Source organism: Eutrema salsugineum, unplaced genomic scaffold, assembly GCF_000478725.1.
Source record: "Eutrema salsugineum unplaced genomic scaffold, Eutsalg1_0 scaffold_14, whole genome shotgun sequence".
NCBI classification, from domain to species: Eukaryota; Viridiplantae; Streptophyta; class Magnoliopsida; order Brassicales; family Brassicaceae; genus Eutrema; species Eutrema salsugineum.
Window position 1 is genome coordinate 541994 of NW_006256877.1, and position 27255 is coordinate 569248.

General features: G+C 37.5%; 1 non-coding gene across 1 annotated transcript; it reads right to left on the reverse strand.

The window, feature by feature from the left end:
- Positions 1-343: 343 nt before the first annotated feature.
- On the reverse strand, positions 344-449 carry LOC112088695. Its single transcript, XR_002900640.1, has one exon. It is a non-coding gene; the product is annotated as a small nucleolar RNA R71 (small nucleolar RNA).
- Between the last annotated feature and the right edge of the window lie 26806 nt (positions 450-27255).

Here is a 27255-nt window from a genome sequence, read left to right on the forward strand (position 1 = left end):
CCTACTCAAAATTTTCAGAACCGATCTGCAATCCAAGTTCCATTTCCGAACCGGAATGAGTTTGAAGTCAAGCCTCAAATCATCTCATTGGTGAAACAAAACCAATTCCATAGAGTTCCTTCCGAACACCCAATGGACCATATCGAGCTCTTTGAAGAAATCTGCAGCATGATGAGAACAAACCAAGTTCCAGCAGACTATTTAAAGTGTAAGTTGTTCCCTTTTTCATTAGCAGACAAAGCTCACCGTTGGTTGAAATCTTTGCCTGCAGGATCGATTACTAATTGGGAAGAATGTAAAACTGCTTTCCTGAATCACTTCTATACTAAGTCAAGGTCAAACCAGTTGAGAACAAAGATCTCAAGCTTTCAACAAGGCCCGACTGAATCTTTCTATGAAGCCTGGGAACGTTTTAAGGAGTATGAACGTGATTGCCCTCACCATGGATTTCCTGGATCAAGCCTGCTGAGCACATTTTACCGAGGTTTGCAACCCAAATACAAACTTTCACTTGATACAGCTAGCAATGGAGATTTTGGGAAAAAGACGATAGCCCAAGGGAGAGCCCTCATCAAAAATTTGGCTCAAGCCAGTAGCAATGATTGTCCTGAATACGATCGATCGACGAAGCAAACCGGAACAGACAACAAGGAGATAACTGAATTGAAGAACATGATGAGCCAGCTTCTGAAGAGCAACAATCGCCAAATCCATGCTTGTGAGACCAACAATGGCGCAGAAGATGAAGGACCTAGTGATATTGATCACACTAATCAAGCCTTTCAAGAAGAAGATGTGAACTATGTAGGAGCACTAGTACCGTATCAAAATCGCTTCAACAATGGCTTCAACAACAACTTCCGGAACGCAAATTACAACAATCTCTCTTACCGCAATCCAAATGTGGAGAATCCTCAAGATCAGTACTACCCACCACAGCAGAAATCCTTCCAAAGCAAGTTCCAAGGTGGGAACTTCGGAGGGACAGGACCATATCAACCGTGACAGCCATATAACTACCAAGGTACGGGTTTTAACAATCAATTTGTACAACAGCAAGGAGTCACGACGAACCAGCTAGCTTCACAAATCGGTAGATTTGAACAGTCCATCCAACAGCTCGTTATGACGAACGAAAAAACATCTAAAGACATGAACGTGAAAGTTGACTGCATGTACAATGATCTGAACGGGAAGTTTGAAGCTTTATCTTCGCACGTCAAAAAGCTAGAAGTGCAAGTCGCCCAAACAGCCGACTCTATGAAGAGGCAAAGTGGAGTTCTTCCAGGAAGAGTTGAAGATAACCCTAAGAGGTTTTGCAACGCCATAACCACATTGCCCGAAGAAGAGGCCAGAACCGATGGAAAGAAAGAAGAAACCCCAATCTTTGTACCACTGTACAAGGATGTCGATGCCAAGCAGCCACCATTTAAGGTACCTGAACGATCACCGTTTCAAAGGCTTACAAAAGCCGACGATCCGGGACGTTTTGTTTTCCAATGTTTTATTTCAGGAATCAAATTCACAGACTGCCTGTGCGATTCCGGAGCCAATGTCAACATCATGTCGAAGACATTTGCCGAAAAATTGGGCATAAAAACTTTAAGGACATCGACGGTTAAGGTTATCTTTGGAGATTCATCTCAAAAAGATACTGAAGGGGCAATTCATGATCTACAAGTTCTAGTGGGAGACAAGATTGTTCCAGCAGATTTCCAAGTCCTGGAGATGGATAAAGACAAGGAGAGGCCACTCATTTTCGGGAGACCATTCCTAGCCACCGTAGGAGCAGTAATCGATCACGCAAATCAGCATGCTGTTTTCCTCAATGTGGATCGCAGAAGGTACTACCCGACTATCCTAGACGATTTTCCAAGCAAAGGGAACAGGCCAAAAGAGAAAGAAAAAGAGAAGCCGAAAGCTTTTGCAAAGATCACGATCATCATTCCACCGGATGCAACAGAAACTAGTGAGGACAAAATCTAGGAGCTGATCGAAAACACAAAAAAGGTTTTAAACAATATTAAAGTCCGAAAGAAGAGTAAAGGAAAGAAGACGGCTCCTCAAGGAGAAGAAGTAAAACCTCCAGCGACCGGAAGTGATAAGGGCACATCAAGTGGAGTGCCATTCAAATCAGCCTGATTCTTCCACTACAAGAAAGATCGGGTTTTACGTCGGCAGATATCGACGTAAAATCGACGTAAAAGGGCATTTACGTCGAATAAGCGACGAATGAAAAATCGTCGTAAAAAAATCGTCGTAAAATAGAATTCGTCGTAAAATCGTCGTAAAATTACCAACCCAGAAAAATTGTCGTAATATCGTCGGAAACTATTCATCGTAAAGTCGACGTAAATTTTCCAACGAAAGTACAACGAAATACGTCCATCATAACAACGATTTAACAACAATTAAGAGACGACCTTTTTCAATTAAAGGAAATTAAGTTTTTAGTTATCGATGTTAATTCGTCGTAAATGTTCGACGTAGATTCGACGTAAACATATTCGACGTAAATTCGTCGTAAAATGTTTGACGTTAGTTCGACGTAAAGTTACGACGAATTTACGTCGATTTATAAATTAATTATTTAAATTCGATTTTAATTTAATTAATGAATTTTTAAAATAATCAAATAATTGAAAATAGAAAAAAACATTTTAAATTAAAATTAAAATTCGAAAATAATTTATAAAAAAAAAAAATTAAATACAAATTGTTTTTTACAAAACAAAACCTAATCTACAATGTGATTTCATAATCGTCGAGGTTGAGATTGACGTCTCGAGGAGGCTCTCCGTCTTGGCCCTCCGTCGCTGCTGGACCGTCGTTTCCCATCTGCACTACCGGAGCCGAAGTCTGACCCTGCGTCTGCTGGTTTGATAGTCCACCGGAAGTACCACCCACAAAGATCCCTCGTGCTCGCCGTGCTCGCCGTTGCCTCTCTCGGATTGCGGTGGCCAACTGCGGAACCGCTTCCGCAATGATTGTCGAAGAGGCCGTGCATCTCGGTGAGCTCCTGCTTCTGGGCCACTTTCTCATGCCGTAGAGTGGTGATCTCAGCGTTGGCCGTAGCAAGCTCCTGGCGAAGATGACTCGGATCCTCCTGCGTGCGGAATCCGGAAGCCGAGGCGGCGGGACAGTCTCTAATAGAGCCCATCCCTAAGGTGCGGCCCTTCTTCTTCGGAGCGACCTACAAATAAAAATAAAACCGTTAATTGGATCATATATATACGTACAGATAATTAAGTACTAAATATAATAAATTTTAAAAATTTTGAAATCGATCATTCCTCCTCGAAGATCTGGTCTTGCTCAGCGACGGTCAACTGTACTTGGATAGTACCGTCACGTGTGACCTGAGTTTCCCGCTCGGCGATCCGCTGAATAGCGGCATTGTAGATCTCCTCTGACCCAGCATCTACAAAGGTCCCGTTCCTCTTCCGGTGAGTGGTCTCGAAGAGCTTCGTCATTGGAGAAAGTTCTCCTCCGTTCTCCTCGGCCTACCAAATAATATTATTCAATTAAACATTAGTAAAAATATATTTAATAATATCTTACGTAAATAAAAATAATTGAAAAATAGAAATAATTAAATAATTAAGATTACTTACCATCATTAGACGTCTTCCCGCAAATGATATTTGGCCAGAAGTGTGCGGGGTCACTAACTTCTGACCGTCAGGACCGACCCGGTTTCGGACGGCCGAACACTTAGCACAGTGGTTTGGGCATGCGGGTCCAGCCAATATGCCTTCAACCCGTTCCAACAGGAAGTGGGCATCGGGCTCGGCTTTGCGTCGTCGCCGTCGGTCTCCCACTTCCGCTTCCAATCGGAAACGGCGTTGACTAGGCGTTATTGCGCCTTCAGACGGAATGCTTCCCGGACCGTCTCGTTGATCCCGATGTCCCAGTTCCACCGTTGCTGCAAAATAAAACAAAAAATTAAACAATATAAAACTAAGATTAAATTTAAAATAATTTTAAAGGATAAAAAAAGATTTAAAAAACATTACCGCGAAGCATTTGTACCAGGTGTCGAACGTCTCTTGCGACACCTTGCTCCAATTGTAGTGCGGCTCGACAAAATGGCTCTTAATTGTGTCGGAAACGCTCCGGCCGACACAATTATCCAAGTTAAACCTATGAAACAAAAAAAAACATATTATATTAATAATTAAGTATATTAATGCATTAATTTAAAAAATATAATATAAACAAAAATTTCACTTACTAATAAGAGCCTGGTTCCGCTTTTCTGGGGACCAGACGTCGTAAAGCCCCCCGTCCCGGTAGGGCTAGTAAGTCCTCAACCGTAAATTGGGCATACGGTTGAGGAGGGTGGGGTTCAGGAGCCGCGGCCGGTGGTGGACGTGGTGGTGGAGGCGGTGGTGGAGGTGGTGGAGACTGCTCCACTGCAGTATTCGGAACCTGGGAGGCTCCGGAAGATGACGGGATATCGGTATTTCCCGAGGAAGACGCCCGGGAAGAGTGTCCGTCCGCCATGAAGTTGATGTAGTGCGTCTTCCGTCGAGGCATCGTCTGCAATACGGAAAACATTAATAATAAATCTAACAAATTCCGAGCCTAAACTAATTCCGATCCTAAATCTAACAAATTCCGAGCCTAAATTAATTCCAGACCTAATCCGTTTGAATTTCTAAATTAATTAAGAATAATTAAATATTAAATAATTTTTAAAAAAATTTACCTCAATTTAGGAGGAAGGCGAGAGAGATAGAAGATGAATGAGCGACGAAGTGAGGAGGGGGTGCGTCCATATACATAGAATTTATATTCGTCGTAAATTCGTCGCAGAGGTCCCACCGAGCCAAAAACCAAATAAGACAAACACACGTGTCTGTATTTGGGTTTTGCGACGGTATTACGACGACCTGTGTTATTCGTTGTAAAATCGTCGTAATATTACGACGATTTTACGACGACATTGTATAAGACATAAAATTATATCGGCTGCGTATCTACATTTCGTCGTAAAATCGTCGTAATATTACGACGATTTTACGACAATTTTTTCAAAAAATGATGAATTGAAAAAAGTATACATCCATAAGCACCTACAAGCATCCTTAAACATCATATATGTGTTCTGTAAAACTTCTAGCATGTTTAGACAATTAAATGATGAATTTGGTAAGATCTAAGATAAATCCTTACATCTTTCCATAAATGTATATAACCCCTTAAGATTACTTGATAAACACATATATGTCAAAATTGGAATTTTTTTTTTTTTTTGGTTTAGGAAGGTGTATTACCTTATGAGATGGTAAGCCATATCATTCTCTTGATCTAAATTCATCATGAACCTCAGAAAAATTGATTATAAGATTTAGGGGTTACATTTCGTCGTAAATTCGATGGTATATTACGACGAATTTACGACGAATCATACCCATTCGTCGTAAAATCGTCGTAATATAAATTACATATCTACAAGTTCTTTAATCTTATACTACTAAACCTTATATAATACATGAGCTTACTCAGGAAAATGCACCAAAAAACCATTCTATAAGTTGGGAAAGCGAAACCCTATAGGGTTTAGGGTTTGACCTTTACGACGAATTTACAACGAATCACACCCATTCGTTGTAAATTCGTCGTAATAGTCAACATATGTCCAAGTCAACACTTAAACAAATTTTCTTTTGAATAATTGTCTTCCCTTTTTAAAACATTTAAAGTTTAACAAATTTATCAAATTTAACAAATGTTACATTTAAACGTTTAAAACATGCAAACAAATGTCATCGTGTTTAATCTTCAACATTTCCTCGTTGTCCTCATTATCTTCATCACTGCTTGTTTGAAATTCGTCAGCATCTTCTTCAGTTTCGTCCCCATGGAGATCTTCAACTTTTCGATTACGTGGATCAATTAAAAGAACATGTTCTTCAACCTCAGGTTCCGTAATGTCGACACAATCATCTTGTTGCATTGGCGGGAGATCCACACCATCAATTATACCCCTTGGAGCAACTTTGACAACCGCCAGCCATGAAATTCCCGTACTTCGAACTCGAGGATATGGAACAAAGGTGACTTGTTCTGCTTGAGATGCAAGTATAAAAGGCTCGAACTTATTGTATCGCCGAGATGCGTTTACATCTACCACTCCGAATTTGTTAATACGCACTCCACGACCCACCGTTGGATCAAACCAATCACAGTTGAATAGAACAGTTTTCATTCTTACTAATCTGGGGTATTCCACTTCAATTATCTCTTTTATGATCCCATAAAAGTCCACTTCACCTCGTACACAAACTCCATAGTTCGTAGTTGCCCGTTGAGTGCCATGACTGTAAGTATGAAAAACATAGCCACGTGTGAAATACATAGCTGCAGTAGTTATCTTCGATATAGGACCATGGAGCAACTCATGAAACCATACTGCATATGTCATGTCATCATGCTCAACCTGAGCTTTTAACCACATTGCATAATGTTGGTATATCCGCTTGTTAATTTCATCTTCTGAAACACCGTCAATGCATTCTCGGACTTGACTGACAAAAGTGATGAAATTTGAAAACATTGTTAAGGACATCGTCTATTCAATCAAAATATAATCATGCATGCTTATTTGTATGTACCTCTAGTAAGGTGCCAATTCCTCGCAATTCAGAAGTATATATGTATGTGCGCTGTGGAGGTCCTGTTCGTTTGACCAACAAGTTTCTTTTAGTTTCCCACTTAGACGTCCAATTGGTGAGAATATATCAGGCACACCTTCTACTGCGTAACTTTGTCCTACACCCCCATCGTCGTAACGTCTTGGAGCCCGTTTGCGTGTACGAACCTTCGGAGCAAAATAATAAGACGTGAAATGAGAAGTTTCTTCTGTCAAACTTCCCGCCACGATAGACCCTTCAACTTTTGCTAAGTTTTTGGCCTTACCCTTTAAATGCTTCATAAAGCGTTCAAACGGATACATCCACCTAAACTGAACAGGTCCTCACAACTCTGCTTCATGAGGGAGGTGTATAGGTAAATGTTCCATAACATCGAAGAAAGCAGGTGGGAATATTTTCTCTAAATTGCAAAACAATATTGGAATATTTGTAGACAGTTGGGCAACTACATCTGCTGATAATGTCCTTGTACTTAGATCACGAAAGAAAGCTCCAATGCCTCCTAGTGCCTCATGGACATGTCCCGGTAGGAGTTCAGCAAACGCAAAAGGAAGTAGCCATTGCATAAACACATGACAATCATGACTTTTCATCCCTGAAAATTTTTGTCCTTTATCCACAGATTTAACCATTTAGATACATACCCATCAGGAAATTTCACGGCTGATGATACCCAATTAAACAATGCTGATTTTTGTTCAGCACCCAACCGAAATACAAGAACTGGTGCTTTCCCATTAATCACCATATTCAACTTAATTCTGTTACATATATCGGGCAAATCCATCCGTGATTTAACGCTGTCTTTGGTTCTTCCTTGGACGTTCAAAACCGTATGCATGATGTTATCGAAAAAATTCTTCTCAATGTGCATAACATCAAGATTATGTCTCAGCAAATGATCTTTCCAGTATGGCAGATCCCAAAATATACTTTTCTTGTGCCAATTATGATGAACCCCATATCCTTCAGGCATATTCGCTGGAGTGTGCCAATTTCTCGGGGGACCATTTCAAGTCCACCCCAATGATCTATTTGCGCTTCAATCTCTACCCCAGTTAGGTACACTGGTGGAGGGAGACGAACCAAATTTTTCTTTATAAACAAACGCCTGTTTCTTCTATATTGATGGTTTGGTGGTAAAAACCGACGGTGGCAATCAAACCAACAGGTTTTCCGACCATGTTTAAGCTGAAATGCATCAGTCATATGAAGACAACAAGGACATGATAACCTCCCATGCGTTGTCCAATCTGATAGCATTCCGTATGCCGGGAAATCGCTTATTGTCCACATAAACACCGCTCGCATCGTAAAATTTTTACCATTCGAACTGTCATATGTTCGTACTCCAACATGCCAAAACTGGTTTAACTCATGTATGAGTGGTTGCAAAAACACATCAAGGGACCGCTTAGGGTGATTTGGACCAGGGACTAATATACTTAGAAACAAAAACTCCCTTTGCATGCACATATCTGGAGGAAGGTTATATGGCGTAAGAATCATAGGCCATAATGAATATTGCCTACCGGACATACCAAATGGACTAAACCCGTCAGTGCAAAGACCAAGATAAACATTTCGCTTAGACCTAGCAAAGTCTGGATGTACGCTGTTAAAATGTTTCCAAGATTTCCCGTCAGACGGGTGAGTCATTTTGCCATCTGTTTGTGAATATTCTGCATGCCATCTCATCAACGCAGCTGTCCGTTCAGATTGATATAGTCTTTTTAACCTATCAGTGATAGGAAGATACCACATTCGTTGGTAAGGAATCTTCTTACGCCCAACAATTTGCGGTCTATATCTTGGCTTTTGGCAGAAACGACATTCTTCAAGCTTCTCATCATCTCTCCAACAAAGCATACAATTATCAACACAAACATCAATAATCTCAGAAGGCAATCCAAGACTAAAAACCAGCTTCTGAATTTCATAATACGTTTCAGCAGTTAAATTATCATCTGGAAAATACTCTTTAATAAGATCTGCGCAATCGTTCATGCAAACTTCAGATAGATTGTGATCAGTTTTTATTGTCATCATCCGAGCTGCCAATGATAATTTTGATAAACCTTCCCTACATCCCTCGTAAAGAGGCTGTTTTGCTGCGTTTAACATATCATAAAAGCGTTTCGGATCTGCATTGGGCTCCTCAACAGTATCAGCATGTGTTTCATGAAATGCATCAGTAACCATTTCATGCATCCTTTCATGATCTTCACCCTGAACTTGACTATTTTGATAATCATTTGACGCTTCAAAATCCCCATGTTCTTGATGATTACTACTACTCCGTGCAGCCATCTGACCACTACTTTGACCATATCCCTCTCCATGCTGATACCAAATAAAGTATTGGGGCATGAACCCTCTATTCAATAAATGCTGCCAGACAGTGTCAATAGGAATATGTTTTCTATTTTTGCATTTCACACAAGGAAAATACATTTTGCCGCTTTCAATTACAGTTTGCATAAGGCTGGCCTGGTACATGAATATTTCCAATCCGTTTTTGAAGTTTTCAGTCAACGACCCATCACCATTTTTGGGCGTATACATCCACTTTCGTAGATCGTATATAGACATTTCAAAAACAAATAAGTGACTTTTTGTTTTTGAAATTTGATATAAATTTCAACTACTAAAAATTTTACTTAAACATTCAAAGACTCAAAAAATTTGAGTCTTTATATGTTTTTTTGGGTTGATGGAATAATGAGAGAAGAAAGGGTATATATAGATTTTTTGTTTGGTTACCAACATATTACCATTGCATATTTACATCAAATTTATGTCGAAATAAAATTTACATTATATTTACATCGATATTACGTCAATTACGTCGTATTATCGATGTCAATTTTACAACAACATTACGACGAAATATAATTCGTTCTTTATTCGTCGTAATGTCGTCGTAAATTTACGACGATTTTACGAAGGTAATTTTTTACGTCGAATTTACGACGAAATTTGTGGACGTCGTACATACGATGTACTTTCGTCGTAAATTTACGACGACCGTAAATCGTCGTAAATTTACGACGACCGTAAATCGTCGTAAATAATTCGTTGGAAAAGTCCCTCTTTCTTGTAGTGTTCATACTTACGTCGAGCTAATGACTTAAAACAAAAGCGCTTAATGGGAGCATCCCATTTAGGTACTCTTACTTTTAGTTTTCTTTTCCTTTTTACAATCTATGCTTTCTTTTTCTTTTAAGTTTCAGGTATTTTATAAGACAAAAACACAAAAAAAATCAGAAAATTAGAAAAACCAAGAGGAAAAGGATAGGTTTTTAGCTGCTCGGCCTGGCAAAGACCTGACAGTTGGACGAAGGCCGCAGGAGAAAGAGCCGCGGTCGCGACCAACAGACCCGCGACCAAGGGTGCATCGACCGCGGCACCGTGAATGTGACCACGGCCGAGCCTTTAATCGCTGCGGTCGCGCGTCTCCTGACCGCGGCCGTTGGTCGTTGAGGTGACGATGCAGATTTCCGCCGCTTTTTGAAGTTTCCCAATGATTTCCGGAGCATTCCCGGTAAAGCACGTTAAGATTCTCCGTAAGTTTTAAACTTTCCTTGTGTGCAAGACAAGAAAGGTAAGTTCCCGTAAACTTAAAAATTCCCGGAAATTTCCCGTTTTTGCTACAAAAACGCTTTTTAAAGAAAGGAAATGCACTTTTTGGATCAAAACTCCTTTTTATCTTCTCTTCCAAAAGACTTGGAGATTTAGGAGATAGTACACCTTTTTCAATTCTTAAGCTTTTTGAGAGATTCTTGGCCCAAACCTCACTCTTTTTCAAAGCTGATTTCAATTCTGTCATCAAATCTCTCTTTCCAGCAAGGTATGAACCTCAAACTCGCCATTTTTACTTGATTTTAGAACTTAGGGTTTTCTTAAAAAGCCCAAATCTTGGTTTATTGATGGTGGAAATAGCTTAAGAACAATAGATTATCCTTTTAGGTTATCTAAAAATCGATTTTAACACCTAGCTTAAGAGGAATTGAGATTTTTGAAATTTGGATTCTACATGCTTTATAAAAATCGAATTCGGAACAGCAAATTGATGAATCTGATTAAGTCTTGTGTGATTAGTGATTAGTATTAGGTAACCTATAGGTTTGACATGGAAATTGCTCATTAAAACCGATTTTTAGAAGATTTCTATGTTGAGAACATCAAAAATCCGAATCTAGTCATGAACTACTCGATTTCTTTGATTTAATCTCAATTCTGCTTGCTCATGGTTTTAATTAATCTCTTTATACTAGTATTAGTATAACTGATCGACATCATCGCACACATTCTGATCTGGAGCGCAGAGTTGAGAGACAGGGACGACGCTTTGAGCGCGTTGTCACCTCCTACAGGAGCAGCACCAGTTCGCAGCAAACACATTGGAGGATGAGTGATTGATCAGCACTTCCCTACCATCACGGTTCTATCATCATTTTATTTTCTTTTATCTTATTTTATTTCGCTTTTATTTTCTCACCAACTTTTTCACACTAGGGACAGTGTGATTTAAGTCTGGGGGAGGATGTCTATCCGTACTAATCATTTTCTTGCTTTTGATTTTAAATTTCAAGCACTTTTTAAATTTAAATATGTAACCTATTCGACATTAAGTATAGGAATGTTTGACACAAAACTATGATGATTTAGACCTGCACGCTTCTACACTATGCATGATAGCTCATTTGTGGTTAGCACTAGACTAGGCGGTAGCTAGAGTACTTGCACTACGAACTCCCACCAGAGGACTTCTATTCATGGAGATTCTTTCTGACAGGATATACTAGCTCATTTTATTTGACCTTAATATTGATATCTAATTTTCTCATCATTGATTTTAGGCAGGCATCGACATACACATCTAGGACGTCTTTTACCCTCACTTTTACCACTCTTCGTCGTCCTAGATGACCAGTTTATCTTTATCTGGTACCATACCCTAAACCCAAACCCTTGTTTTCAATCCTCATGCATTCTCTTTTTAGTTTATATCAGCAGATATGTGCAAAAACGTCGGAGAGAAGAGGAGCGACGTAGTTTTCAGTCACTCACAAAGGAGACTGAATGGAATTGGGAAGGGAGAGTATCAGAAACCTCATAAAGCTTTACAAGACAGATATTAACTGGTAATTTCGTGCTCTCTAAGACTCTATATCTAAAGGTGTTCCCTCTCTCTTCAAAAAAAAAAAAAAAACCAATGAAAAGAGAGAGGGAAACAAAAAGCCTAATGAGTCTTCAATTGTCGAAATTTGTGGAGCAGGAAGCATCTACTAAGCGTTTATAGAGCTATGTTTTTGAAAGATTTACAAAAATCTATGTCTGGGGGAGTTAGGAGAGAACCTCAGGAAGAAGACCAGGAATCTATGGCAAGAAGAAAGTGACTGAAAACTGTGGATACCAAAGCTTCACTCTCTCTTGCGGTTTTGCATAATATCCTACATCCTCCAGATCTTCAGGTAACCCGTAAACACTTTAAGCCTTACCCATAAAATAATCCTTTTTGACACCTAGCCTAGATTTTCTTTGATGAGAACCACCGAGATTTTTAATGAATGTTAAGAGCTAGTTGACTGGAAGTTAGATCTTAGTGCATAGATTTCTGCATGGCGGATTAACGGACTAGTTATGCCTGTATTGCTAGTGAGAATTTTCTAGGCTATTCCCGATTGATGCATACTGATTGATATTGGTCTAGAAGTTTGGTCTCTGAGATTTTGTTTAGTTCCTACGTTTTCAAACCTCTCGCCGAGATTTAGCCTTTGTTTTGTTTGAGGACAAACAAAAGACTAAGTCTAGGTGATTTGATAACACCGGATTTTGACCATTTTTATGGATCACTTTAATATCTTTTACAGGTGTTTTTACTCCATTTTCAAAGGTTTTCAAATAATTTCAATGTTTTCGGATTTTAAAAGACTTTTCAGATAATTTGGGATAAAAAGGCACAAATTGGAACGAAAAGACTCTTTTGGATAAATGCAGACCGTCAGAACTCTCATGGAGAGACGAAGACCTTCTCACCGTCTGATCACCCTCAAAATTAGACAACTTATAGAAGAATCAACCAGCTTTCAAATGCACTTGGTTTGGAGACATTCCAACGGTTGGATCTCAAGATATTCCATTACCCCTGGAGCCACTCGAAGACGGCCAGCAAGTCACGCGACCGCGGCCAACAGCCCATTTTCGCGGTCAGAAGCCTCCCGACCGCGGCCAACCACCTATTCCCCACGGTCACGTGACTCCCGACCCGCGGCCGTCAAACTCCGAACTAAAGCCCATATTTCTGAAGCCCAAAGTCATTCTCAGCCTCAATTCCGGAACCCTAGAGACCGTGGAGTATTGAAGACTATAAATACTTGTCATTTAGGTCGGTTTTAGACAGGACCCTTCATACTTTACAGAAACCCTTTTTCCTTTAGCCGTTTTTATGCGATTTTTGTAGAAGATTGTTCAAGTCCGAGTTCTTCAATAGAGAAGCTTTCTTCATCTCTTTTCTTTACTGTTTTTGATTACCTTTATTAAAACCAATGATGATGTCGACCTCAGCCATGTCTGAGTAGATCCCAAGTTGGGCTTAGGGTTCCCGAAAGGGGCTCTCATAATCGATTAAGACATCTAGGTTTATAGATCTGGGATTTCAACATTTTCTCTGTTTATTCTTGTTCTTATTGCATGTATGCTTGATTGATCACCTAGTATCTGATCTAGATAGTTAGTGTTGCAAACTTTTTCATTAAGTATCAGCCCTGGAAAGAAACAGGCGATTTTTCCGTAGGAGTGGAAACCTACCTGCGGCGAGATCGTGAGTATTGGCGAGTCTTGTGCAGCTCTTGCTTTCTCTCCATTCCAGGGCCAGAGTGGAAACCTACTGGTCAGGGTTGCGAGAAACAGTTGGTTATGATCACTACAGTGACGTAGTCATACCGTCGTACTCTAGCTCTAGAACCCTATATATCGATATCCGTCAATCCAATCTATCTACCCTAGTGTCAAAACCGATTATGATCCTTAGAGTTCCCAAAAGCTCAGCGTTTTTAGCCATAGTTTACAAACCAATCGATTTTTACTTGTTTATTTAGATCTGCATTTCAATTGCCTTAGTCCGATATTTTATTTGCTTTACTTGCTTTCCATTCGATTTTTCTACTTGCTTTCTAGGATAGATTTATTTGCTTTCTTTAAGTTTTAGTTTAATTCGTGATAAACAACCAACTTTTAAAACCAATCTAGTCTAGACATAAAGTTAAAAACCGTAGAAGAATACCAGGCACACAAATCTCTGTGGATTCGATCCCTAAATACTACAACTGATTAGCTGTGCACTTGCGACTTTCATTTGTTTTTGTTAAGGGTAAAACTTGTTCCCTCACGCAGTTGACACGACATCAGAGATCCATCAGTTTCTTGCGTGCCGTTTTTATTGTTGCTGTATGGATCTGTTATCCGTTATTCGAACAGTGCCATCCAATGGTAACATTGGAGGAACTCGTGTCCGAAACCTGGCGCGAGGATCTACATTGGTGTCACCATTCAAGGCAGCGTTTGCTTCTTTCAATGAAGCGTTTTCTGCTTCAAGTTGTGCAAGTCGTTCTTCATTATGCCTCATCTGGGCGGTGAGTGCCTCCAGTTGAGCAGCGTAATTAGCAGGGATGTTGTCAGTAGGATCTGCTTGGTTACCTTCGTCGGTCATGTCTCACGTAGTTAAAACTAGATCCCCTCTCCGAAGCGCCAAACTGTTTGGGGTAAAATATGTGATTCGTTTAACAAGCCTACAGAATGTGCAAAGAGAAAGTAGACCAAGCAATCGAAGATCTTTTATTAGTATGTTTCATTTACAACAGCTAAGACAATGAGCAGTCAAGATCTTAGAGGTCTAGGGTTTAAGGATGTTGGTCGCTGCTGCTAGGGTTCTCGCTTTGAATTGCTAGAACTTCTCTCTGTTGTAAACTCTTTTAATGTGTCTGTTGGGTTATTCCTCCCCGTTATTTATAGGGTTCGCGTTTAAGTTTTCCTATTCCTCCTTCGTGTAGGAATTAGCATCCTTATCCTTTTCCTCTTAGGAATATTCTCTTTTTTTGTTGAATGTTATCGTTGCATGCGATTTTTATGGCCAGCCCTCGATGCGTATCTCGCAGACCGTCTTAGTTATTTCTAAACTTTAATCATATTGGGCCAAGCCCAAATAACTAGATTTTTCCCAGCATAATTTGCATTATTTTTGATGGTACAATTTTTATTTAATTGATTGTACAGTTTCTTTATTTAATCAATTGTACAATATAATTTAGAACTATTCAAATGTACATAAGTCAAAGTTTTGTAAAATTTTTTTTTGTGTGTTGAAGTCTTATCAACTGATTTACAAGTTACAAACTTACAATCATGTTAACATGACACTCTATTTCATAACATAGCTGTTTTTCTATATTTTATTCTTTCATTCGAAGAACTGTGGAATACAATATATCAACTTCAAACAGAAGCATGCAATCCCAAAATAATTTGGATATAATTGAAAGATAAAATGTGCGAGTCTTAGAAATAATATAGAAAAGTTGTGAAAAAAGCAAAACTTTAACAAACATCGAACCAACTTTGAAGGAGATCATGGAGTCTCGAGTCTCGGGTTGCTGGAGTAGTTCAGCGAAAATATTATGTTTCGAATGAGCTTATCAATGTGCTTATTCAACTGAAGGATGTCGCAAAAACCAGTTTTGTGGATACACGGAGTTTCACACTTTTCAAACATATTAGATCATAGTTTGAAAAGCAAGCCATATGAGAATTGTTATATTTGAATTTCTAGAGAAACTTACAATATCATGTAGTGTATATGTCCAATCCAGGACTTGCCTATTGCCATGGAGCTTCCCTGCTATGCTAGACAACACGGTGAACAAGTATAGACATGCAAATAATAGGTGGTCGTGTGTCTCATCTGGTTCTCCACAAAACACACAGGGCTGATACGCTCCCTACTTTCTTATTTGATCTCTCGTTGTGAGCCGATTTCAAATCACTAGCCAAGTGATGAATTTGCATCGTAGTATTCACTGATTAAACAAAATTATTCTCCACCAACTCACTGTCGGGTTATGCTGTCTCACATAGTCCCAAGTGTGATATGAGGAAAGAAGTTTTTTTTTTAACTCATCTGAATTTTGTGGCCATAGAAATCTGTCCATTTCTTTACGGCTGTTTGGAATCGGCTGAGCTTTGATCATCTCAGTTAGACGATCAAGATGGCTAACTATATGTAGTAAGACAAATGAGATGTGGTTTTCTATCAACCAAGTGTTATGACAAAGGAGATGTGATTTATGTCAACATATCTCCATATTGTCGTTACTACAAAATATTTTAGGTTTTCTCAAACTAAGCCAAAAGAATATATATATATATATATATATATATATATATAATTTGGTTTTAGTTATTCCAACTATATACTAGGAAAATTTTTTTGATTAAGAATGCTTTCATAAACTAGTAAGAATTTGTAATTAATAAAACCGTATTTGTTATAAAATATTTTTTATGCTATTTTATAAATTTTAATTAATTTTAAGTATTTTTATTATGATTTTCCTATATTTATAGTTTCAAAATTTTTTAAAAAAAATATTTAAAGAAAAAATTGTAAAATAGAGAAAAATCATATTTTCAGCTTATAGTCAAATCATCAGAAGTTCAGTCTCAATTGAAGACTTTTACACCGTCTGATCCAGCTCAAATTTGGAGACATTCAAGAGAATCCAGCTATTTTCATTGCATTTCACTTGAGGACAATCCAACAGTTCAATCATAAGATAAATGAAGATCAAGATGTCCACTCAACCAGCCCGAAATTCAGCTGACCTGCAGCAAACAGCCTTCTGGTCATGCCTCACACCTCTCACCCGCGGTCGACCATCATTCCACCAGTTCTGGAGGATTCTCACCCGTGGTGCACGTTATCTCGGCCTTGAGGCCCAACATGAAGCCCATTTTGCAATTTACCTCGCCCGAAGGACTTCCTAGAAGACTTAAAGACCTATAAATACATGTTTTAGCAGCCTTATTTCGGATGTGTGCTCCTGTAATGAGTTTTTGAGCCACCAAAATTTTATTTCTTACGTTTAGGTTAGGGAGATAGAGATTCTTCCCTTGAACCGTTGTTATTTCTATATATTTATCTATTCAGTTTATGCATCTATCTATTATGCTTTTTTTTTTTTTGGCATCATGTTAGAGTAGTATAGTAGATAGGATTGTTATTTTTCTTAACCATATTATAGATTTCATCTCTTTTAAATTGTACTTAATGCATGAAGTTAGAGTCATAAACTAATCTTTGAACCTAGGTTTAGTCAGAGCCACGAGAGTGATGTATCAGATTGTCATATATAGTTTCAGAAGAACATAGTCGTTGTAGGAGACGAAAGCTACCTACAGAGAAGATGTGAGAAAGAATGAATTCAGTTCAGTTAATGCATGATCTCACTCGCGGCCAGAGACGAAAACTACTAGTCGAGTTTGAGTGATTAGTTGGTCAAGGTGACGAGAGTTGGCTAGCCATATTAGTGTCTATTCTAGTTCCATGTAGATACTTAGAATTTGATTAGGACATCCTACTTGTAGGATAATTAGAAGATACTTAGCTAATGATTACGAAGTTTACGAAGAGTCTGAATCAAAACCCTATGAGCTTTAGAGCCCAAGCATAAATCAAGCACCCCCTAGATATCTTTGTCATCCCAACTTCTCTTTTATTTTTAAGCCCATATCGGTTAGGTCTAGTAAGTTTCTTTATTTTTATTTTACTTTTTCTTTTCCATAACACCAAAAAAACTATAAAAATCCCTTGATTTTATTAATCCGTTTACTAGTCACAATTTGAAATTTTTCCAGATAAGACAACCTTCCTGTGGGTCGATACCCTAAGTACTAGACCACACATCCTCACATCCCATGATCATCTTACATGGAACATGGAGAACGTATTCTTCTAGGTCTTGTCCAGTGTTTGAAACTTGATCTCCTATGTTGACAAGGACACCTTCTTTAATGTTGTCTCTTTCAAGATCAAAGGAGGAAAACGCCCAAAAACAAGTGCTTTTGAAGAAAAAAAACTTTGGAATGATGAAGAATCTGCTAGAGAGAAGAAGAGGATCTCGAAAAAGACTTGTCTTAGGACAAGATCTTCACTAGACTAAACTAGTCACTTTGCCAAAAGTCTAACTTACAACTATAAACAAAAGCGCTTGATGGGAGGCAACCCATTTTTAGGTGTCTATCTATTAAGTTTTTTTTTGTTTTTCTATTGATGTTTTTTTCTTATTTTTATTACATGTTTTAGTATGCATTCAAAACTAAAAAAAAAACAGCGTTACCGTGGCTGCGAGCTTTCCACCCAGCTTCCCACCCACGGTCGAGCTTTTTTTTCACCGCAGCCACACCCGTTTCACCCATAGCCCGCCTCACTTCCACTGCAGTTGCGACTCCTTCACCCGCGGGCGATCACCTTTGGCCAACATTGGCCAACTCACTTCTACCTTGGCTAAATCAATCAGCCAATCAGCCAAGTACCACTTCTACCTCAACCATTAGACATCATTTCACCACCATATCACCTCCATTACGGGTCCACAATCCATCTACCACCCAAAATACTATGTAAGTTTTCTTTTTATTTATCTTTTCAATTCATACATACTCTATTTCTTATCCTTACTCGAAGTATTTCTCATCGGGGACAATGTGATTTAAGTCTGGGAGAGAATTTCTGTAACGTCTGCGTCCGGCGAACTTACAATGGGCCGATTTGTTTTAGGGAAAATAATGGGCTTGGGTCATATCATGGTAATGATCATGAACAAGGAACTATATTGCAAGAATGATAAGGCTTATTCAAAGTCGAGAAATGGACCGAATGACTTAGCCGGGAAAAATGGGCGAAAAAAAATTAAGCAAAACTAGCTGGACAAGTTGAAGTAGCTGAAATCCTTGTATATACAATAAAAACTCAATAAATTAGTATGTCAGGAAACAAGAGAAAAAAATAGTAATTTGTTACAAACCGCTTTATCTCTCTCATTGACGATTCTCCAGGCGTTTAAGAGAAAATTGCTTTTTTTGTCACAATCTCCGACGCTGGCTCCGGCATCAGCTATACTCTTGTTTCTCCTTTTTAAATATTATTAGGATTTCTGTTTTTAATAAAGTTCAGATAATGATTACCAAGGATATATTTTTGGTGATTCATCTTCAATACCTCTGCTTTCTTCTCGCTCTGAAACAGAGTGATTCTCCAACGGTTAGATCTTCAGATACTCCCGGTGCACTAAAAACAGAAAATGCAGTCTCAGAGGAGAGCACAAGCCGGGACCGCGGCCAAGCTATGTTTCCCCGCGGGTACAAGCACCCGACCACGGCCAGTAGTCACTCACCTCCCTAGATGACCTAATTAAAGTCCAAGTTGATCCTGTCATTATTTTTGAAGCCCTAAACGTCCAAGACAACTCAAAAAGCTATAAATACCCCCTTTAGGTCATTCTAAAGGGTAAGAAGTGTGTGTGCACGAATTTTACAAAAACCCTAGAAGAGAAGCCGTCTTCAAAGAGGAGCCGTCGAGGAGAGCATCATCACGCCTCCATCTGCAACTCTGTTCTTTGTTTCTTTTCTTTGTTTTATTTAATTTCCAGCAACTCTAAATACTCTATGATGCTTTGTTACAATATGTTTGAGTAGTTTTCCAGTTGGGTTTAAAGGGATTTTTCAAAGGAAATTTCGTGTGTATTTATTATGAATCGCTAGATTTAGGATTAATAGTCTTCTAGGTGTTCTTTGTTTACCTTTATTCTTACTGCGTGATTCTCTGCTTGCCACTTAGAATTCGATCTGGAATGATATGTTGCAAAAGTTTTCATTGATTGCCTGACCTAGGGTGAAGCGAGCAATTCTACCATAGGAGTGGACACCTACCTATGGGTGAGCTGTGAATGTTCATGAGTCTTGTTCAATCTATTGCATTTACTCCCTTCCAGGGCCAGAGTGGAAACCTACTGGTCAGGGTTACGCGAGATAGTTGGTTAGTGCTGCGAAAGTAGGCTAGTCATACTACTGTGCCTCAAGTTCTAGAACATATGTAGTCGATAACCTTTATCATTTATTTTTGTCATAGTTTAGTCCATGAATCCCTGCGAATACCTTTAAGCCCAGCGTTCGTTTTTAATTGTAAACAACCTTCGATTTTTACTTGCTCTTACCTCCTTACATTTTCAATTGCCTTTTACTTGCTTTCTAGTTTAGATTTGGTGACATCCAAAACCAAAAACCCAAATTGTTTAGTTCTAATCTGATTTAGGAATTAGCATGGAGTCGTAATGAAACAACTAAGTCTCTGTGGATTAATACCCTAAGTACTACAACACACATCTGTGCACTTGCAGACATTTAGGGGTTATAAATTTAGAACCTGAAGCTTAGTAAAACCAACACCCCATTTCTTTGCATCAGTAGACTTCACATCTTGACTTCACATGTTGACTTCATGAGCAGACTTCATTATATTTGGATTGTGGTTTTCTAGCTTCGTATACAGAGCTGTGTTATTTAGGCATTGGCGGATATGTTTGTAGTGTGGGATGATGAGCAACAAGATGACAAGATTTTTAGTATTGTCAACGCATTGTTTAACCCTGAGTTCAAGTGGAAAAGAGAGCATTGGGCTCTGGAAGGTGTTCTGAAATCACACACTGTCAAGGCAGTTTTGAAACATCTGAAACACATTCACACAGTTTTGAAAAAAAACCATTCCCATGAAGCATCTTCTTCACCGTCTAAAATTCCAAAGCCAAAGGAAATATCTGAAAATTACCATGTTATGCGGTTGCCACTAACATAGTATCTTCATATTTCACAGTTAGATGACACCATCCACCACAACAACTCTTCTAAGATACTGAAAACTAGCTGTCGATGTTGCAAAGGCCACAAATAGGTATTTATTCCCTGAATCAACATGAAGAGCTGTTACAGTTCCTGGATTGGCTTTTTTAAGTGAATGTAGATAGGCTTGGAGACTCGCATATCCATCTTTATCTGTTCTCCTCACCAATTGTTGGGCATAATACCAAAAATCTGTATGAAGTAGTATAATCCGTCTTGATGCCAAACATATGCTTCATTGAGTCTTGGACATGTTTGGTGTAATTCCATCAATTATGTCCAAATGGCTTATAAACAGCCTCTCAATATACTTCGGAGTAGACGTCCCACGGTGAGCCATCCGCTCTGCTACAGAACATGTGTGGACTTTCACATACTTTGTCACCCAAAACGTGTTTGCTTCATTCTTCACACTCGCTCTAACCATCCACCCAGATCCTTCCACCTGACATTTAGCCACAAGCAGGATCTTTGTAGACTTATGTGTTTTAAAAGCAAATTTTAACATTATCACTGTCAATCGCAACTCTGATAACAGCTTTTTCTTGCTAGTAAAACTTGTCCTAACATAGATATTGTCAGACCATGACATGGAAATTATTCCTGTTGACCAGATCCATTTATGATATTATCAATACAGACATCATCTTCATCTTTCACTTTACCATAGACACTGTAATCTTCCTCGTCAGAGTAAACTATTGGATCTGCTACATCTGCTCCATCAGCTGGATCTTTAGTATCTACATTCGTCATCAGTACTATGTTCTGCATCTTCATCAGACTCCTCACCCTACACCTTCAGCTGAGTCTTCCTGGATCTCTTCAGTATCCATCTCCACTTGACTGAACACACAAAGACGTACCATATGCACTCTACTTAACTCAATCAAGCTTCGAACTTGTCTCTCATTAGTGACATGCATTGGAGGGGTATCTAGAGCCATATTTTGCAACATTGAACCCGGTAGTGAGTAGGATAACTCCACCAGCTCAGTCTTCTTGTCTAGATTATAATCATCTTGTGCCATTTCAGTAAGTTCTCCAAAGGTGCAATCAACCCTCAAAAAGAACATTCTTCTTCTTTTGCCACTATCCACCACAAAATGCCATGATTTCTCCTCCATCTTCCATTCTCCGTAAACAATAGGCATTTGAACCATTTTCTGAAAAACACAGAGAAACCATATTAGCAAACACATACAACATAAATGTTTCTAGTTATTAGACTTTGTTCACATACAACATTCATAACTGCAAATGAAGTCTACTTTTATAAGCTAACTAACTTATAAATAAAAAAATTGGATTCCATAATAAATATCGATTTAAATCAAATGAAAATCATTGAGTAGTTCTACCACTTGCTAACACGCATGTCAAAACCTAAAACATAAAAAAAATTAAATATATTTTTAAAAAAGCATTTTTAAAATAAATACAAAAGGTAGACTTTCCAATTAGACTTCATAAGTAGACTGCAGGAGAAGTCTATTTTTTTTCACTTGAAGTCTGTGAGAGAAGTCTCCTTATAAAAATGGTTATTTTTGCATTTGACCAAAAAGTTGACTATGTCATATTAGACTTTACTAGTAGACTTCCACCGGAAAATGTTAGTTTTGCATTTGACCTTTGGAATAGACTTCAAGAGACTTCTAGAGAAGTCTACTTATATTAGTAGACTTCTCCTGCAGTATACTCATGAAATCTTCTAGCAACAATAGAAGTCTACTAGAAAAATAGGTTAGTTTTGCAATTGATTGTTCATAGTAGACTTCATTGGAAAGTCTAGTAAAAAATTTTTACTTTTGTGTTTGACTTAAAAATTTCAAAGTAGATTTCTCTACTTTATTTTTTCCTAAAAGTATACTGAAGTCTACTTCATTTTTTGGAAATTTTTTTAATTTGAATTTTCGTCAAACACAAAACTAACCTCAATAATATTGGTCCAATACAGAAATAACTTAAAAGAAGACTTCTTGAAGTAACTTCTAAACCAGACTTCAGGAGTTAGAAACTATTAAAAAGTTAAAAATTTGGTCAACTACCAAAATAATTTTTTTTTTCTGGACACTTTGCGACGTCAAAAAAGTCTACTAGGCTTTTTGTTCAAAGGATAACGAGTAGACTTCTCTTGAAGTCTACTCGTTCCAAATTTAGAAAAACGTCAATTTCCAAACTAATGTTGCGTTGACTAGTAGACTTTGCGATACAAAATGGAAATGGGAATAAAATGAAGTGTATCATTACCTATATCGGTTTTGAGCTCGATTTCAGTTCTCTCAAGCACCCAGAACTCAGAATTTCACCGAAAAGATGCAAACCAGATCGTGGTTATGCAAAAATCACCGAAAATGCATAACCCATGACATTGTAGATGGGTTATGAGTATATGAGCTCTGATATTTAGTTATTACATCTTTAAAATCGGTTGAGAAGCATTTGAAGCATTTTCGTGGTTGTTAATGGTGGTTGGAAGTATTGAAGAAGATGGCATTTTTGTTATTAAGAGGGGTTTTCGAGGTCGGTATGTGTGATCTTTGTGTTATAATATAAAAATCAAAAGAATTGATGTATAATGGAACTTTCGTAAATATATATAAGTGAGAACGATAAAATTGTGAGAAAATGGAAAAATAGAAAAGAGAAAAAAAGTTATTTTGATGTTTGACTTTTCAAATTAGGTTATATCAGCAACTCTCCTTTAAAAAATTCACAACCAAAAACACTTTAGCTAATCCTTTTAGTTCATAAGCTACCAGTAGTTTTTAATTTTCTGTTACTCATGTTTAGTTAATACTTTTTTTTTTGTCAACAACCTAAGTACTTAGAACGGTTCAGTGATCCAAATCGGTGGTACCGAGTTAACATACATAACATCATAAGGATAGATTCGTGCAATTTGTGCCAAGTTGTCGGCCTTCATGTTCTCTGCGCGTGGTATATGAGTTATCAAAAAATAGGTGAAAGCTTCCCTGCTTTTCGCAAAATCCTCCAAATGTAATCCAAAGGCTGGCCATTCGTCAGGTGTTGACACCATCTTCATCAATTCAGAACAGTCTGTTGCGAAAGCTACCTCCGTCTTCTGATTCGCATTCATGCAAAGCATTGCCTAGTTAAGAGGTTCTAGTTCGGCATGAAGTGGAGTTAAGCTACGCCGTACATTCCTTTCTCTTGTTATATTTTCTCAATTCCATCTTTAAAATAGTACCACCCTAGACCAGATGTCTTGTCCGTTGCTTTCCAGGATCCATCTATATAACACCACCATCCCCCATAGTGGGGGCTTGTGGAGGGGATACTTGTTAGTGGGAAATTTGTTTCCACCTCACTTTGTTGTGCCTCTTCCCAAAGTACTGCTTATGTTTCCGCAATTCTTAATGCAACTTGTGGGTCTTTGTCCGTATTTGAATATAATTTGTCATTCCTTGCTTTTCAAATACACTACACTGTCCATGGAAAATGTGAATTTTTGTATTCTTTTAGAATTCTCCAAAAAGATGGTCAAAATTTGTAAATACCGACATTGTTGGGAAAACCCCTGTAGGAGTAGGTATCTGTGATAGGGCCCATACTTGTAATGCTAGTGGATATTCAAAAAGAGCATGATTAATTGTTTTCTCCTCTGCACCGCAACGAAAACATTGTGTAACACATTGAATTCCACGATTTTTAAAAATTTTGACATAGGCAAGCATCCCGTTATTGCTTGCCAAGTGAAATGCCTTAGTTTCGGAGGACATCTCAGATCCCATGTATGTGCTTGTAGCTTTTTACTGTCCAGTCCATAAGCAAGCTCTTTATCTGTTCTTAAGTCTTGATTTTAGACTTGATAATTAGATTTTACCGTATATCGTCCTGATTTTGTATAATCCCACCCGAGAAGGCCGGGTTTATACGTACTACTTATAGGTATACCGGGAATTAGTTCCACATCTGCAGGCTCTATAATTGCGTTGATTAAGTCCAGATTCCATGTATTTGTTGCTGGGTCAATCAGGTAATTAACCTTTAAACTCGGGTAGTAATTGTAATCCTTACTAATGGCAGACCTCGGGCAAGAAGAAGGTATCCTAGGATCATTCCATACAGAGATGGATGTGCCTGAACCGACTCTTTTGATTAGCCTTTTTAACCAGAGATCGTTTCGAAAGAATGCTACGCCATCCGTATGACGGAGAGTACAATCTGATAGGATCGAGAGGATCAGCATTCCGAAAATACCGCCTTTTAGAAACTTTTGCGAAAAGAGACTGCAGTTTGTCTATTAATTTCCACAACTGTTTTGCTAGTAATGCTGTATTTACATCAACCGATTGTGGAAACCCATTCCTCCTTCCGACTTAGGTCGACACATTTTATGCCACGCCAACCAATGCATTCCTTTTTGATTACCACTTGACGACCACCAGTATCAAGATACCATAGTATTTAATTTTGTTGTAACTACTTTGGGGAGACGGAAGCATGACATAACAAAGGTGGACATTGCCGATGCCACTGATTTAATTAAAACTTCTTTACATCCTTTTGATAAGAACTTCGATTTAATTAAAACTTCTTTACCTTGTCTTGTTGCCTTTCTACTACGTAATTAAAGATCTAGCTCTTTTCTCCACCGAGGCTTTCCGGGAGTCCTAGGTAGTATCCCATTCCTCCAACACATGATATTCCTAAATGGTATTTCAGCTTGTTTTGCACCGTATCAGGAACCTTATGGCCAAATTGTACTGACGACTTATCAAAAATATTTTTTTTTGTCTTGAAGCCTTCTCATACTGACTAAGTATGTTTAGTTAATACATAGAATGTTGTTATAATAGAGTAGTTATGCAGAACAGTAATGCTTTAATTATTGTAGTCATATTATTTTGTTTTTAAATAAATTTGATAAGAAAACGAGAAAAATCTATATTTCTGTAAATTTTATTAGACAAAATTCTATAGTTGCTTCATAATCCTAAAAAGTAAAAGAAAAAGTTATGTTTAAAAACAGATAATTAGTACTTCTCACATTTATGTTTAAAAAATTTACAAACCATAAAACCAGTTTGATAGTTCTTCAAATTTACAATAAAAAATTACTATAATATTTGGTCTAATTTTGTTTTTATTTTTTTCACGGGTTAAAACTATAACTTACAAATCGGTTTATATGCGGGTACTTATCTAGAAAAAATAGTAAATGAGAATAATTTCAAAAATTAGAAGAAATTGTGGCAACTAGTATTGGTGATGAAGTTGGGGATACTACTAAAGATGCATATCTAGAAAAGATGCATATCTAAAATTCACAATTAAAGATGCATATCTAGAAAAGACCACTATGAGTTTTTTTATCTAATAAAAAGTTAGAAATAAATTTTAGGAAAAAAACTCAACTCTAGACTCATACTTTAGTAAATCGTCTTAGACATATATGCATAACTTTCTAGAATTATTTATTTATGATATGAATAAGACCACATATTTATACAGATAATGTTTTTTAAAAAAAATATTATCTTAATATTTAATCAATTTTTGCAAATATTTATACAAGCCCGACTCTAGAGTACTAGAAAAAAATTATTCTTTAATTTTGTTTATTAATTTACTGGGTATGAATTTATAGGTATTTTACTGTATGTAGAAAAAAAAATTTCTAAAAAAAAACATATATTTATAAAAAAGGTTTATAAAAAAGTAATCATCCAAATATCTCAAATTATTATGGCTATAAATAAAATGTACAAATGAAAAAGTTAACATGAATATAAGATGGCTGATTCTCTCCAGCAGGTTTTCATCTCAGCATTAGAGAGATCACCACATGTCACTTAAAAATATATATATTCCACTGGTCCATTGTTCACTGTGAGTATCTCTGAAGATAACATTAGATTTGATGTTGAAATGACACTAAATTTGGTGCTTTGGTATTTCACTTTATTTTTATCTCTAATCACAACACCAAATCTCACACAAAAAACATTTACTATTATTATATAGAATTTTCTTTATTTTTTAATAGTTTTAATAAATACTAATAATTATTATGACTAACTAATTATAATTTAAATATAGGATATAAATTACAATAGTGAAAAGATTACATTGTACTACTTAGAATTATTATATTCAGACAACAAATGTTCAGTTAATGCATTGTGGAGTTCAATATGAGCTTTCTAGTCCTTGATTTGTTTGTGATATGCTACAAATTCTTGAAATCGAGCATCATTGTCACCCACCATCTCAACTTCTGCAACTAGAAATTTGTTCTTCTTTAATTATTACATCAATATCGTGTTCATCCTCTATAATCATATTGCGTTCATCCTCTATGATCATATTAAACACTGTGATACAAATTGTCATTATATCATGTAATACTCTCTTACTCCAAATGTGTGCTGGTCCGGCTTGCAAATCTTGATTGCAATACTCCAAATGCATGTTCTTCATCTTTTCCACATGCTTCTTGCTTCTTTGCAAATAATTATTTTTGGGACCATGTGGATCATGAATTGTTTGAACAAGTGGATATATACTATCAGATAGATAATATCTCGTATTAGAAATTTTCCAATTCATAACATAATAAGCGCCTAGAGCAGTTCTTTGAGCTAGACTAGAAAAAAGATGAGATGTCTCTAGCACA